The sequence below is a fragment of the Vicia villosa genome, unplaced genomic scaffold (assembly GCF_029867415.1).
Source record: "Vicia villosa cultivar HV-30 ecotype Madison, WI unplaced genomic scaffold, Vvil1.0 ctg.003681F_1_1, whole genome shotgun sequence".
Classification (NCBI taxonomy): Eukaryota; Viridiplantae; Streptophyta; class Magnoliopsida; order Fabales; family Fabaceae; genus Vicia; species Vicia villosa.
In genome coordinates this window covers 170238-176337 of record NW_026706268.1, presented here as the reverse complement: position 1 = coordinate 176337, position 6100 = coordinate 170238, and the positions used below count along the sequence as shown (strand labels likewise).

General features: G+C 35.6%; 1 pseudogene; it reads left to right on the top strand.

Annotated features, from left to right (window-relative positions):
* The first annotated feature begins 298 nt into the window (after positions 1-298).
* LOC131641347 (G-type lectin S-receptor-like serine/threonine-protein kinase LECRK3) lies at positions 299-2757 on the top strand (annotated as a pseudogene).
* The last annotated feature ends 3343 nt before the right edge of the window (positions 2758-6100 follow it).

Here is a 6100-nt window from a genome sequence, read left to right as displayed (position 1 = left end):
CTACAAAAAGAAAAAAAAATACGCCACCTACCAAAGCGCTTTTGGAAAAGCGCTCTAGTAGGGGGGTCTACCAGAGCGCTTTTTCCAGAAGAAGCGCTCTTATAGGGGGGTCTACCAGAGCGCTTTTTCTGTAAAAAGCGCTCTTATAGGGGGATCTACCAGAGCGCTTTTAAAAGCGCTTTCGTAACCTATGCCAGCGCTGGCTTTGGCAGCGCTTTAAAGCGCTGTTAAAGGCCAAAAAAAGCGCTTTTAAAAGCCTTCCGTGTTGTAGTGACAACGGCACAGAAGGAAATTTCACATGTCGTACTGGCGATTGTGGTACGGGAAAGGTATCATGCGATGGAAATCGAGGTGTGTCACCTGTTTCACTAGCCGAATTTAGTTCAAGCAATAATGGAACTTACTTTTATAATATTAACGTGCTAGAAGGTTTCAACATTCCCATAGCTGTGACTCCTGTGAATGGTTCTGGAGAGGATTTGAATTGCATAAGTGTTGGATGCCCTATGAATTTAAATTCTATTTGCTCTATAGAAGCTTGTAAACCAAGTTCTTACTCTCTCACATTCAAGAAAGCGTGTCCTCAGGCCTATAAGGATCCTTATGACAATGGGACAAACACATTTAGTTGTCCAACTAAGTTTTTCAAGATTTTATTTTGCCCAGCTTCCAGGTTAGATCATGCAGATTTTTAACCCTTTAATTTCATTAAAAATGTAACATGATATTTATTTTTAGTTTTTTTCTTTAGGTTATTAATTTTATATAATTTTAAAATGTAGCGTGGGATCATTGAATCAAAGTGTAAGTGTAGGTGACTCACTCATTGCTGGCAATGGACCAACTCGATGGCTATCTCCTTTAGAAGATTTTGCATTTGAACTTTGCCTACAAGAAAGTGGGGATGTTGTGCTCAACCGTGTAAGTTTTCCTTCAAATACAAACACTAATGCTCAATTGGAGGCTTACTGTGATAGTCGCACAGTTGACCCGTATAATAAATCTGCAAATGTTGGTCAGAAACTTATATTTGACAAATATGAATTATACATATCGAAAAAAAATAGCTCAAAGTTTTCTATCATCGACAACCGAAATGAGACACTTTTAAATGATGACTTCTACTACAAAGCAACAATCAATTACGATGGAGTATTTACCTTGTCATATTTTCCTAAATATCTAAAAAATGTTACGAGTTGGTTAGTTGCGAAGGCAATACTTGAGAACATGTGTTCGAATGATAATTTTAACAATGGTAAAGGTGTTTATGGAATAAATAGTATTTGCAACCTTCGATATGATCAAAGGCCAATGTGTACATGTCTAAAAGGTTATTCTCTAATTGACTCAAACAACAGATATGGTGGTTGCAAACAAAATGTCCAAATCATTTGTCCAAGTAGGCATAATGTTTCACATAAGGATGCATATTTGATGATGAGATTGTCTAACATTTATTGGCCTAAATCTGATTATAAAACATGCAATTCTTGTACTCTTGAAGACTGCAAGGATTATTGTTTGCAAGATTGCTTATGTGTGTTGGCTTTTTTCAATGGAAGTTCTTGTTGAAAGCATAATTTGCCACTCCTACATGGGAGAAAAGAGTTGACAGTAACAGGAACTTATTTCATAAAAATAGATAAAACCGAGACTCCATCATCCTTCTCCAGTGAGATGGACAATCAAGATAATAGCAAAACAAAAATGAAGAAAGTTCATGAAACTATGATTATTGTGATATCAATTATTTTTATGATTTCAACATTGGTTGGTGCAATAGTTTTTTGGAAAAAACATAAGAAGACTGAAAGTGATGTATCCATCAAGAGTATTGTTGACAAAAACTTAAGAGTTTTCACCTTTAAGGAAATTACAGAAATAACAAACAACTTTAGAGAAGAATTAGGAAGAAGGTCTTGTAGCATTGTATATAAAGGAACAATAGATGCAGATGTTTATGTGGTTGTTAAGAAACTAGACAAGTTATTCCAAGATAGTGATAAAGAATTTCAAACTGAAATGAATGTGATAATTGAAACTCATCATAAGAATCTTGTTTGCCTTCATGGATATTGTAGTGTGGAACAACACAGAATTTTGGTGTATGAGTTAATGAGTAATGGTACTCTAGCAAGCTTCATTTTCACCCCTTTGAAACCAAGTTGGAACCAACGGGTTTGGATTATCATTGGATTTGCAAGGGGTCTTGTTTACTTTCATGAGGAATGTTGCACCCAAATCATCCATTGTGACATAAAGCCACAAAACATACTTCTAGATAATGATTACAATGTTAAGATTTCTGACTTTGGGTTTGCAAAACTGTTATTGATAAATCAAAGTCACACAAAAACTGGAATTAGAGGAACCAAAGGTTATGTTGCACCCGATTGGTTTAGGAGTGCTCCGATCACTGCTAAGGTTGATGCTTATAGTTTTGGTGTGTTGCTACTCGAGATTATTTGTTGTAGGAAAAATGTTGAGGATGATAATGTTAGTGAAGAAAAAAGAATTTTAATTGATTGGGCAGATGATTGCTACAAGACTGGAAGAATGGACATTCTTCTCGAAAACGATTACGAGGTAGTAAATGATATTACCAAATTGGAAAAGTTTGTCATGATTTCTATTTAGTGCACTCAAGAAGATCCATCTCTAAGGCCACCAATGAAAAATGTTTTGTTAATGTTGGAAGGGATTGTTAATGTTGAAATTCCTCCAAGTCCTTACCTTTATAGTTCTTCTAGTTAAAGTTAGTTCCCTTTTAAATATAGTTTTTATGTTGTTTTTCACGTATTTTTAAGAAAATGCATCTACTCATTTAATTTTTCTTGTAATTAGTGGTACATGTCACATGAAAAATTGAATAAAAGATAATCTATATTTTTTATTCAAGTCATGGATATCTTTAACATCAAAAGGATCATGGGAAAAATTGCTTTCTACGTCAAAAAATTCCCTTTAAACTAACTACGATAATGTGAGTGTGAGACAAAAAGCAATCACAATCATATTCAAATTAGAAAGATATAGACTAGTGAGCCATTTATTTGGGCCTAATTTATCCTTAATAAATCAGATAGAAAGGTGATATAGAAATTATACACGAGTGAGAAGAGAGTTAAATAATTCAACAAATGTTATTATGGAGTTTCTATAGTATTATGAGTTTCACCAGTAGTAGCAACATCTTCAATAGCAGTAACAATAGTCTAAGAATGAACAATTTCAGTGGAATTAAGTTGACCAATATCTGAGGGACTTCAATCAAAGATATTGAAATCAAATTTTTGTTTGTAGTTAATGTAACATACCCGTATTTTCTATTTTTAATTTAATTAGAATTTAAATTAATAATTAGAATTATTTTGGTTTAGTGAAATTATTGGAAAAGATTAGTTATGGCATTGGGCCATACGTGGTACTAGTAAGAAGGGGGGGGGCGTTATGTTAGTAAAGCCCTTGTTCTAATTAAAAGTCTATTTTTCATAAAAATAAGGAATTGGGAGAAAAGAAAGATTAGACGTGAAAGGAGAATAGAGGAATAGAGAAGCTGATACGAGAAAGAGGAACAGAAGAGGAAGAGGACCAATCAAGAATCTTTGGCTAAGGTAAGGGGGGACTCTTCCGGTTAGCATCTCTTATCGTGTTATAGATGATAGGGCTGATTAGATGTATTGTTTATGTCAATTTGGTTATATGTTAGATTGGGGTTTAGGATGATTTTGAGGGGAATTATATAATTGATGTTACCCATGTTGAATTATATGCGTAATTGTGTTTTGATTAATGTTATGGTATAAATATGATGTTTATTGATGTGTTGTTGTGTTCATCCATGAAAACTAATATGAAGATATGGGTTTCCTAAATAATTGAGTAGAAAGTTAGGTTTCTATGTGTAAAATTGATATAGGATAATAGATTGATGAAAATGGATGAATCCTATAAGTTAACGTGTGTAAAAATGCTATTTTAGACTCAAAATCGCAGGCTGTTAGTGGTGGAAACGAGTGGAAAACGGATTGGTACAATTGCAGGTTTTGGGCAGGCGCTGGTGATTTGCGTATGATACGCGTATAAGGGACATTTCCAAGGGTCGTACGCGTATGGTACGCTGCCCTGTCTCGTCGCAACACAGCTTTCTGCTGGTACGCATATGGTACGCGTATGGGATGGTGCGATACGCGTATGGATGTGGTCATACGCGTATGGGCAGGCTTGTGTGCAGAATTTTCCGTATTGTGATTTTTGAAAGTTTAATGATGCATAACTTTTGAACCGTGAGCCTGTTTTGAGTGTCGTTTCGAGTATGATGAACCTTATGAAATAACCTTTGTGTTGATTGATGATTGGATTGTAAGTGAATGATGCTAATATCTATAAACATTCTTTGATGATGATGACGGTGATGATGATGATTTGGATATGAGACAATGTTGTTCATCGGATCGACGATGGCATTAATATGTTATATATGTTTGCATTCATCCATAATCATTTGTTGAGGGTTGTATCCAGATGATTGTTGTGGATCAGTGAAAGGCATAATTCCCATTGTGTGGAATTTGTGCTTGCAGGGCCGTATCTTGATGATGTTAGATCGGTCGGTGGGTTATCCCTATTGATGATGTTGGTACCACATGCATAGTGTCAATTCATTCATATGCACGATTTTCATAACATGATTGAATGTGTTTCAGTGTTATGGTTTGATGATGTGTTGATTGTGTGATTGGTGAATTGTCTGAATATCTGAATATAATACAATTCGGTGAATAGTATAACTACGATGCGTTATTGTTTATGACCCAATAATATTTGTTAATTTTGAATGAGACTCACCCTTACATGTTGTCATCTTTCAGATTGAGGATAGCGGCTTTTGACTTGGTGAGAATTAGCTCATAAGTCGGTGTGTTTAGTATAGCGTCAGGTGTCATGCTCTGATAATGTAACACTAGGGGACGCGAGTTTTAAGTTTATAATTTTGATGACTACATTTATTGTTTTGAGTTATTTTGTGAGATATAGTATCAAAGATGTTATACTTATCCGTACGATGAATTTTCCGCTGTGTTAACATGAGATGTTATGAATTATGATAAATTGTTCCTTAGTGAATGCATTACAATGACGTATGATGTTTTGTTTTTAATTTAATTGAAATTGTGGCACCCTTGTTCATGTTACTCTGAATTTATTTTATTGAATGGCCGTGGGGTTTAGAAGTATACATGAAGGCTCCTCCAGGTCTGGAATTACCACAGTCTGACCTTGTCTGCAAGCTACAACGTTTCCTTTATGGCTTAAAACAAGCTAGTCGACAGTGGAACACCAAATTATCTGTTACTCTTATAGCATCTGATTACTTGCAGTCCAAGGCAGATTATTCTCTTTACACCAAACAATCAGCTCCAGGTTTCACTGTGATTTTGGTCTATGTTGATGGTTTAGTTCTGGGTGTTACTGATATTGAGGAAATCACACGCACCAAATCAATGTTAGATGCTAAATTCAGCATTAAAGATTTAGGAACCCTCAAATACTTCCTAGGTTGTAAGGTTGCTCGCAGCACACAAGGAATATGTATTTGCCAAAGAAAATATGCCCTTGATTTGATTACTGATGCTGGTCTTCTTGGTGCCAAACCTTGTGCCACACCCATGCAACCTCATCTTCAGTTGCACCAAGCCTTTAGTATTTCAATTTCTGAACCATCCATATATAGAAGATTACTTGGTCGTTTGTTATATCTCACACACACTCGCCTAGAAATTGCTTATGCTGTAAGCAAATTATCCCAATTTCTTGCCAATCCAACAGACAAACGCATGCTTGCTGGTCTTCATGTGTTGAAATACCTTAAAAACAATCTTGGTCAGGGTTTGCTCTTCAGATCTTCTTCTGCTTTACGTCTCACCGACTTCTCTGAATCAGACTGGGGAGCTTGCCTCGACACTCGTTGTTCCACACCCGACATTTGTTTCTTTCTTGGCGACTCACTTATTAGTTGGAAGAGCAAGAAACATGCTGTTATTTCCAGATCTTCCTCTGAGGCTGAATATCGAGCCCTAGCACATGCCATATGTGA